This window comes from Gossypium hirsutum, chromosome A01 (genome assembly GCF_007990345.1).
Source record: "Gossypium hirsutum isolate 1008001.06 chromosome A01, Gossypium_hirsutum_v2.1, whole genome shotgun sequence".
Lineage (NCBI taxonomy): Eukaryota > Viridiplantae > Streptophyta > Magnoliopsida > Malvales > Malvaceae > Gossypium > Gossypium hirsutum.
This window is the reverse complement of record NC_053424.1, coordinates 36,547,473-36,558,650: the sequence shown is the minus strand read 5'-3', so window position 1 is coordinate 36,558,650 and position 11,178 is coordinate 36,547,473. Positions and strand designations below refer to the sequence as shown.

The 11,178-nt window shown below is 35.4% G+C and overlaps 1 pseudogene; it reads right to left on the bottom strand.

The window, feature by feature from the left end:
• Positions 1-41: 41 nt before the first annotated feature.
• Positions 42-6,865, bottom strand: LOC107917170 (putative glutamine amidotransferase GAT1_2.1; annotated as a pseudogene).
• Between the last annotated feature and the right edge of the window lie 4,313 nt (positions 6,866-11,178).

The window sequence follows — 11,178 nt, the reverse complement described above, 5'->3', positions numbered from 1 at the left end:
CACTCTACATTTTGGTTTCCCCGTTGTAATAGCAGATGCTACGGAAATGTCATCTATAGCAATGAGATATGATCTGCCATGGAGGGTGATCAATGTACAAGGCATTGACTCTGCTTCTTGAGGGATTTTGTCACTGAATTATTATCATTTACATGTTATGTTATTAATGCCACTGAGCATTGGACATGAGGCTGGCTACAGTTATGGATCCAACTGGACTTAGACCAGACTGAAGTTTATGCTGGTGGTTACGTATTTTAATTTCATTATGGTTGTCAACCAAACTTTGTATTTTTCCTAAAATTTTTGTATCTGACAACATAAAAAGTCAATTATGGTAATACACTATTCATAGGGGATGGACATGGAGCTTTGAGTCCAATGCCTCGGACCATATTTCGAACATCATTCTTTTGAGAGAAATCCAATTCAGTTAGTTGCTCTATTGACACCATTATAGTCTTTGCAAGCTTGTCTTTACTCATTCATCTTCATCCTTTATATGTTGAACCATTCCTTACTGTTGCACCCATTTGCTTCAGCCTCTTCTCTTGTTGTAAGCTCAACGCAGTCACATCAATGTAAACCATGCATTGGAACAAAATCCAAAATTACCAAGCTGAAGACTAAATAGAATTAACTAACCTTTAGAAAATTGGCTGACTTCTAAATCTGATTCGTGGCCAAGAATGAATGTGCCACTCGAATTATACATGCTTCTTGCAATTTAGGAACTTCATATGATTATCTTTCTTTTCTTCTCCATCTCTTGGTTTAAACGAAGAGTCTTCGAAATGGAAATTGAGCTGCTTAGTTTTTTCTTAGTAAGCGACCACTGGCTTCACGAACTCCTGCATATATATATAACAAGCATAAATCTATACATATTGTACACTTCTTGTTATGGGATAAGAAAAGAAGCTATTAAGGTTGTTAGCAGTTAGGGTTGTTAGTTATAGTTAACTGTTAAGATGGCTGTTAAGGTTGTTAGTTGTTGTCATTTACTGTGTTAAATATGGATTAGCATTGTTGTATTAACATGAGAGTTAATTCAATGAAGATGGTTTACCTAGATCTTTCTTTCTTTCAATATGGTATCAAGAGCTAGGTTTTTTGGGTGAAGGAAGTTAGTTTTGAGAAGGTTTTTCATGGCTCTAGAGGTGGTTCCAAGGTTTGACAGTTCGCATGTTCTTCAAACACAGGTGGTTAGACACATCCTTCATATACTGAGTCAAGATTGACTTCTTGTGTTTTCTCTAAGAAGATTCAACATTTTCTCAAGCATGACACTATCAAACTTGGTGAGAATAATTTTCTCTTCTGGAAACATTAGATTCTTTTGATACTTGAAGGATATGATCTACAAGGATATGTCCTAGGCACTGTTAATACTCCCTCCCAATTCTTGGTTAATGAAGGTCAATTAGTTGAGGATTTTGAGTTTCTGGTCTATCGACAACAGGATAAACTTTTGGCTTCCTGGCTTTTATCCACTGTCACTGATAAGGTTTTGGTTTATCATACTAGTTTTGAGGTGTGGTCGACTATTAAAAGGAGGTTTGCTATGAAGTCTAGTATCAAAATATCCAGCTTACGTCATGCCTTGTATTATCAGGAAAAGGGTCAACTTACTATAAAAATATCTTTTGAAGATAAAGAATATGTGTGACAGTTTGATTGCTGTAGGTAACATGGTATTTGATCAAGAATAGGTTAGCATAATCTTGGCAGCTCTCTCGATTGAGTTCGAATTTGTTTAGGTTGTTGCATCACTGACTCAGACGTCTCTTGACATGCTAACTGAGATGTTTCTCAATTGCGAAACAAGACAGCTGGAGATAGTTACCGATGTACCCATACAGGTTAACTTGATAAATAGACAGAAAGATGATAGTGATAATCATTTGAAACAAGATTCTTCTAGTGGTTATTCAAGAAACTACAATCAAGGGTTTAAACACAAAAGAGAAAGTAAAGGTACTTATGGTAGGTTTACTCGCTCTCGGCCTCAATGTTAGTTGTGTGGCAATGTTGGCCATCTGGTAAAAATGTTACTACAAGTTTGATGAAATTTTTTTTGGATTACCTGGTGATCAGGGTCAGTTAATGTCAATCAACCATCATAGTTTCGATAATCAAAGTGGTTCTGAAAGTCAAAACTATTTTGGTGCGTTGCCTCGGTGTTTTAACATGCAATCCTATTGTGGTGCTCCTCCATTCCACAATAAACAACCCTATTCAACAACGTATATTGAGAACAACAATCGAGGTCATCTTCACACTTCTCTTGATCAAGCTTGGTATCTGAACTTAGGAGCAACAAATCACGTGACAAATGATACGTCTATGCTCACAAATGTTGTGCCATATACAGGTATGAGTAAGCTGCTGATGGGAAATGGTCAATTTGTTCCTATTACCAATATAGGTTCTTCTGCTGTTTTTACTAGTTCTAGGGCTTTGCAACTTAAGAATGTTTTTCATGTTTCAACTATTTGCAAGAATTTGGTGTCAGTTGGCCAATTTGCTAAAGACAATAGGGTCTATTTTGAGTTTCACCCTTTCAATTGTTTTGTGAAGGACATTCAGACATGGATCACGTTACTAGTGGGCCACATGCATAATGGGTTTTACAAGTTTGATGCTTACAACTATTGGTGAACATTCAGGTGTTTCTGGAACTACTTTTGGTTTGAGTTTTTCCACATGTGTATCTAATGTTGAGGTCCAAAATGTTGAACTATGGTATAAGAGGCTTGGTTATCCTTGTCCTAGAGTTCTTACTCAAGTATTATGCAGTTGTAATATTCATTTCAGTAAAGAAAAATTGTCACAAGTATGTATTGCATGTCATCTAGGTAAAGCCTACAAGCTGGCTTTTTCTTCATCTAGTACAATATATGCTTTTCATTTTGAACTGGTTTTCTTGGATTTGTGGGGACCAAACGAAATCGTATGGGTTTCTTTATTATATGTCTTTTGTTGATATGTACAATAGGTATACATGGTTATACTTTCTCAAGAGTAAGTCAGAAGCTTTGAGCTGTTTTATTCAGTTCAAAAAGCATGTTGAAGTGCAATTTGGTTGCCACATAAAAAGTTTTCAAAGTGATTGGGGAGGTGAGTATCGCTCATTTGCAACCGTTTTATCTTGAAGTGGCATTCAACATCAGGTTACTTGTTCTCACACTTTAGAACAAAATGGGGTAGCTGAAAGGAAGCATTAGCATGTAATAGAAATTGGGCTTACACTCACGGCTCAAGCTTCAATTCCTTTGAATTATTGGTCTCATAACTTTATGCATGCTATAAACTTGATAAATTGGCTTCCAACTGAAGTTCTACAAGGCCATACAATCAACACAAGCTGTAGTTTCGGTCAACAAGGTATATTTTTCTTGGATTTAGCTCTAATCATAAAGGTTTCAAGTGTTTTCCTGGTTTCAAGTGTCTTCCTGACGATGGCAAGGTTTGTGTCTCGTCATGTTGTATTCAATGAGACCAATTTTCCTTTCTCAACACAGCCAGGTTCTGGTTCTACTTTTTTATCAATTGATGGTCGTATACAGTCTTATGTGCCAATAATAGTTCTTGCTACTTTTGATCGTTGTTTGCCATCTCCTCATAATGATTCTTTGCCTCTTGAAAGGCTATCTTCCTCATTCAGATCTTCTAGTCAAGGTGATGATTCAAGTGTTGGTCCAGTTCCAGGTGAAGGCTTTAGGTCTCCTACAACAGGGAGGTTCCATGTGAAGATTCTAGTCCAACTCAAAATAGTAATGGTCAAAGCGAGGGTTCAATCAAAATTGAAACTGTGATGATCCAAGTGATACTATTCTTAATAGACCAGTTTCTTCAAATATACATCCCATCCAGACAAGATAGAAGAATGGGATATCCAAGAGGAAAATGATTTCAACATGGCTTGTTGACAAAGAATCATTGACTATTGAAGAAGTTTTTCAAAGTGAAGCATGGACAAAAGTAGCTCAATAGGAATTTGATTCGTTGATTCAAAATTGGACCTGAGATCTCGTTCCACTACTTCCGGATACACATACAATAGGGTGTAAATGGATTTTTAAAGTGAAAAAGAATGCTGATGGCTCTATCGCTCATTATTTTAGGGTTTTTCTCAACAGGCAGATATAGATTTCCAAGAGACTTTTAGCCCCATCGTCAAGCTTACAACAATCAAGGTGGTCATCGCGTTGGTTGTTACATGTGGATTGCCTTTCAAACAAGTTGATATAAATGATGCATTTTTAAATGGTAACTTAACTAAGGATATTTATATGCTGCAACCACCAGGGTTTGAGAAACATTGTGATGGTCAGCAACTAGTTTGCAAGTTGAGGAAAGCTTTATATGGTTTTAGGCAAGCCTCTAGGGCTTGGTTTCACAAGCTAAAAGAATATTTGGTGGCTGCCAAGTTTGTGGTATCCAAGTCTGATGCATCTTTGTTTTTTCAATAGTTTGGCACTAGTATTATCTATGTGTTGGTCTATGTGGACGATCTCATCATCACTGGAAACAACACCCAACTTGTAAATGAGTTTGTTCGTTCGTTGAACTCTACGTTTGCTCTCAAAGATTTGGGAAAGTTAAGCTACGTTCTAAGAATAAAAGTAACCTACACTCCAAAGGGTCTCTTCCTTAATCAAAGAAAGTATATCCTTGATTTACTTCAAGGAAGTATGATGGATAAATATAAAGGATCACCCATCCCAATGGTTACAACATGCAATTTGTCAACCCATATTGGAAGCTCCATGGAAGATGAGTCTATCTGTAGGAGCATTGTGGTTGTATTACAATATATTGTAATTACACGGACAAATATAACTTTTTCTATGAACAAAGTTTGTCAATTCATGCATAAGCCACTTGATTTTCATTTTAAGGTTGTTAAAAGGATTTTAAGGTATTTTGAAAATACCATGGACCATGGGTTGTTGTTTACTCCAACTCCTAAATTGGGTTTACAAGCATATTTAGATGCAAATTGGGGAACTTACATTGATGATAAAAGATCAACTACTGGATTCTGCGTGTTTCTTTGTGGGAATCTGACTTTGTGGAGCTCAAAGAAGTATCAAGTGGTTTCCAGATCAATAGCAGAAGGCAAATATAGAAGCTTGGCTCATGCCATTATAGAGTTGATTTGGTTACAAGCTTTATTAAAAGAATTACATGTAGATGTTACCAACAAGTCAGTATTCTAGTGTGATAGTTCAGGTGCTATTACTGTTGTTGCAAACCCAGTTTTACACTCAAAGTTCAAATACTTCGAATTGGACTTGTTTTTTGTCAGGGAAAAGATTGCTGTTAGGACACTACAAGTATGTCATATTCCAAGCCAAGACCAAGTTGTTGACATCCTTACAAAACCTTTATTTGCTGTTTTTTTAATAAGTTTCGAGACCAGTTTTGAGTTTTCAATAAGAGTGATCAAGTGCCTCACAGTCATAGAAGATAAGAGATCCCATGCAGGAGAAATGTTATGGAATAAGAAAAGAAGCTATTAAGGTTGTTAGTAAATAGGGTTGTTAGCTACAGTTAACTTTCAAGATAGTTGTTAAGGTTGATAGCTGTTATTATTCACTATATTAAATATGGATTTAGCATTGTTGTATCAGCATGAGAGGCAATTCAATAAAGAAGGTTTACCTATATCTTTCTTTCTTTCAATACTTCTTATCAAGAACTTTATCAAAACATAAGCGACAAGAATATCCTACTTGATACGTATATGGACATCTGGGATAATCGAAAACATTTGAGTCTGGTTGATGCATTCGCTCAGGATGAAATTAAAGCCTCATAAGAAATTTACCTTCATCAAGATTGTAGGCTTTAGGGTCATAAAAGCTTTCCACCAAGCCATCTGGTGCAAAAGCCATCGGCACGAAGCGATGTGCTAGTTTCTTTACACCTTGGTGGTAGTAAATATTGACCATGATCTTCATTCTATTTTCATCCAAACAATCTTTAAACCATCAGTGCAATGGGTTGTTATTCATTATCTCCATATGCCTATGTCAATCATAATTCTCATAGTTGATATGAACCTAAGTTTTTTCGATATTTCTTTCTCTATATCTTGATACAATGCCCCTCAACATGCAACATTAAGGACTTATGATCCTCTACATATGCCCAAATAGGGTATATTCATGTCGAGACAGCTTAGAAAGCCTTAATTCCACATATTTTTCTTTTTGTCGATGTAAGCATCACTTGCATTAAGTAGTTTAATCCCTTCAAATCCTCTTTCGAAAATTTAGATAGTTCAACTTCATAAAGGGATGGATAATATCCTCTTCTTTGCAAAGAACACCATGGATAGGCTCGAAGCTTTGGAGAAGCATGTGGACTCCGTTGACTCGTGAGACAATCATAGGTATTGCCCCATAACTTACTCTAAGATCTAGATGATATTCTCCTGCTCAAGAAGGAAGATTTTTAAGTATTTTACCAGCATGGTTGAAACCAATTTCCAATTTACTTTATGTTTGATGTTTTCATTGTAACTTTTTTTTATAATATCCATAAGGTTCAAGCTATCGAAAATGGCACGTAGATTAGGGAATTGAATTTATAATGCATGTCTTCTATGAGTTTGTATGTGTGTTATTGAGTAATGTATATAATATATGATGGCTTATTACATGTACTAATTTCACCTATAATTTACATTTATACGTATGCTTTGATGCATGTATGTAGGCAATTCAAAAGAGGCAATGAAAATGTGTTTTATGAAATTAATGAAGGACGAGAAATGGAACGAACCTACAAAATCTAGAAACTTATTCTTTTGAATAGTTCTTCGGGAGACGATTAGAACCCTCGGAAGAACCATTAAGATTTGAAGTTGCCGATTCCATAACAAAAAATGTACCACCTCCTGAAAATGGGCAAGTAGTGGCCAAGATTACACTCAGATTGTGGGTATATATAGATTATATGAAGAAACAAAAAGAGCAAAGCAAATTTGTTTCTTCCAAAATTAGTAGGTGAAAAGGGAAATAGAGGTAGGTGCTATGAATTCGCACATGTAAATCTAATGCAACATGTTGGTTTTACAAATGTTTGGATTTCCCATTAATGGTGTTAGTGTTAACGTTATCTTAGCTTAATCCTCAACCTTGGATTAGATTATATTCAAATGCTATTATGGAGATTGTATTTACAAAGAAAAAAACAGTGACTTTCAATGGCCCATTTTAAAGATATATTATTTTTGGTTTCTTGTCTATCAATACAAAAGTGTTCGATCCACCTTTGGATTTATTTGTTGGGATGCTATTTTTAACAAGGCATTTAAAACGAAATCATTTTTTGGTACAAAGTAAGAGAAATTAATACCATGAAAAGTTAATAGAACTTTTTGAACTTCATGTTATCCATTGTTTAGTTTCTTTGGATAGTTGGTTATTGTCCATGGATCTATTTTATACAATGTGTAACACCCTATACCTGGTCCGGTCACCGAGCTCGAGTAACAGGATGCCACACCACACATCACAACATCACACATTACACACCGTCTCATTTGCATACAAACATTATCACATTTTAATAATTTATAGGAGTTTAAACTCTAAAATACCCTAGGTGACATTAAAATTTACTAAACATACATTAAACGACCTTGTATCAATTTAAGAACATGCTTAAGGACCATTTAAATAAAATTTCTAAAAAGTCATGTAGGTATTAGTACACACTCGCTGGTATCGATACCACTTAGGAAATTGGTATTTTTTTAACATTTTGTTTCTCTGCAAAATTTAAAACCCAACAATTTATCGATACAATTCATCATATATATATTTACCCTAAGTATCGATACTCGAGAATTGGTATCAATACCAAATGAGCTACTATTTTCGTGCACATTCGTTTTAACGTTGAGGTATTGATACATGTCCTGATTATCAATACCTTTACATAAGCTAGCAAAATTATAGCAAAACATGACATTTAACACATTCAAACATATACCGCTTCAACATGCATCTATAACAACATAAAAAATATCCATAATTGTAGTTCAAAGTATCATTAGTAATTTCGACTAAGCAACCAATAAACTAGTAACAAACGTCCGTAAATTCTAAGAGTATGAAAATCAAATAATCATTAAAACATCAAAATCAAACAATCATTAAAACATCATGTTGATAATCAAGACATTGCTTATTCTCACAGTTCTAAATAATAGCAATAATATCACCTACTCAGTCACTACGCTTAACTTGGAGCACTTGGAATTTCGCACCGCCCACATCAGACACTAACTATTTGCTATGTTTAGAAAGAGTGGGTGAGCTTAAATAAGCTCAGTGAAAGATCCAAACGACCACCAAATAAACACGATGTCATGCGTTAAATGAAAACATCTGAAACACAATTATATATATGTTTGACTATAGTAACATATTAAAATATTCATGCATCAATTACCAACTCTTTCAACTTTATAATTACATAATAAATAGTCATATATCACATTCCATAATATTACATTCAACGATAAATTGGCACTTGAGGCTATGAAACATAGAAGTGGATTCTATCATCAAATATTGGATACACAGATTTTCAACACACCAATGACTCGATGAGTCGAATATATTCCAAAAGCGTAGCATCTAGCTAACACTTTCCAACACACCAATATATCCCGGTGAATGGAGCTAAGCTTGCATTCCCTTATCTCTCTGAAACTATCCCGATCCTTAATGCCCTAAATCACAACACAAGGGTGAGTATTGACATTATCCTGTGGCATGCCAACAATATCAAACGGTCTCAAAAGGTCACAAGGCCAAAGTATCCACAATTAAAACATACATTCTCTTATTGTTTTCTACAAGCTTTCACTGCACATTTACATTATTAACACAACATCATCATTGCCATTCAGCGTGTTTAACATGCCTACAATTAACATATTCCACAATATCCATCTCAAGCATATATCTTATATCACATTAACACATTATAATACACAATCTACAACGCATAATCACATATCACACAAAAGTAACGAAAGGAATAAGAAAGCTTACACTCGAAGCTTAGGATAGGGGTTTAGGCTACTCCTAAGCTCTCATTTAACACTATGAATCATGTCTACTAGCAGCGATTTGATGATCATTTTATGGTTCACTAAACTAGACTACGATCATGACAAAGTCAAGCGCACCTATCGAATGGTAGTATAGCTATGGTGAGTCCAGAATATCATATCCACAAGGACTAAAAGTACTAGTATTAACTATCTTTCTATTATTTAGCCTAAAATAAAAGGGATTTGTTTTAATCTAAAATTAAAGTAATTAACTATGAACGTGACAGAGATCGAATTGGGAAAATACTTAAGAAAACCAATGAGAGAGACAATACCTAGGAGAGAATCCACCTAGACTTCACTTATTATTCTGACTCTGAATCAAATGATTTATTCTCTTTTCTTGATCCGTAGAAATCCCTAAATTATGTTAAAATATCTTTCAAGACTAAGAACAACTGACTCTAGGTTGATTAATTGAAATCTCTTCTAATTAAAACCCCTATCGTCACATTAACTCGATTTATGGATTCCTCTATTAGATTTGACTCTAATCCGGCAGATTTATGTCGTCCTATCTCTAGGATTGCATGCAACTCCGCTTAATTATGCTAGATCTACTCTTAAACAAGGACTTTTGCTCCATTGAATAAGCACATAAAACTTGGATTAATATCCTGAAAATATTAAGGCAAGAATTAAGAACACGTAATTAAGAACAAGAACAAGTATTTATCTTGTAACTTAGATAATTAAATAATAAGATCCATTGTAGGTTTCATCCTCCCTAGGTATTTAGGGAGTTTAGTCCATAATGTGGCAGGAAAACATCCCAAAAATAGGAAAACAACAAAACATAAAGAAACCCAAAAACTTCGAGAGAAATTGGAGGGAGATCTTCAGTCTTGAAGGAGATCCTGCTTCCGAGCTGAATCCGTTGGTGTTCTTCAAGTAGTTCTTCTGTTCTACTCTCTGTCCCCCTATTATGTCTTCTTATAGTATGTATTTATAGACTTTTGAATGTTCAAAAACCCTAAAAATTGGCTTTTTTTGCGTGTTTGAGAAACAGGGAATGATATCGACACGGGATGTAACACCCCGAACCCGAGACCGACACCGGAGTCGGACACGAGATGTTAACAAACTTTGAAAAATTTTTCCAGACACTGCCCAGTCTGAGTACTAGTCGCTTCAAAAATCATATCTTGAGTTTCACAACTCGAAAATCAGTTTTGTGATTTTTCCCTGAAACTAGACTCATGTCCCCACCTATGTATTTTTTTCTAGAATTTTTGGTCCGGGCAATTAGTACAGTTTATTAGTCAAAGTCTCCCATGTTACAGGGGTCGACTACACTGCCTTTTCCCATTACGACTTGGATATCTCTCTGCACAGAGCTTCAATACTGATGCCGTTTGTTTCTATGGAAACTAGACTCAGAGAGGAATCCATACATATATGGTATGACCCCTAACTATCTCTGGTCAATTTATAGTGAATTTCCAAAGGCGGAACAGGGAATCCAGAAACTGTTCTGGCCCTGTTCCACAAGAACCCGAATATCTCTTACTGTACTCTTCCTATGATTGTTTCGTTACTTCCATATGAAAGTAGATTCATCAAGGTTCGATTACATAATTTATTCACTATTTAATTCCACTCCTACGAATTCTTGTGATTTTTCCAATCCACACCACTGCTGCTATCAGCTTCTGTTTTCAAAGTAAACCTTACCTAATTTGGGGTTTCATGGACCAACTAGGGCCTTGTCATACATAAGCCCACATATGATCATACTTAGCCATTCCAGTGGCTGATCATTTGCTCAACACTTCCATTCCAACTATAGTTACATCATGAAACCATCTATACATTCATAAACACGAATGGTCTAATGCCATACTCCACTTCTACAAGCCATTTTCGCATGGCTGTACACTTATACATTTCATAAAGTACTCGAAAGACAACAATGGGTAGTCCTATACATGCCATATCAAGATTCAACCAAAATAGTACCCAAAAGAGCCTTTGATAGTGTGGGCGACTTCGACTTCAAGATCCCGAGTCCGATAGCTGGAGAACCAAAAATCTAT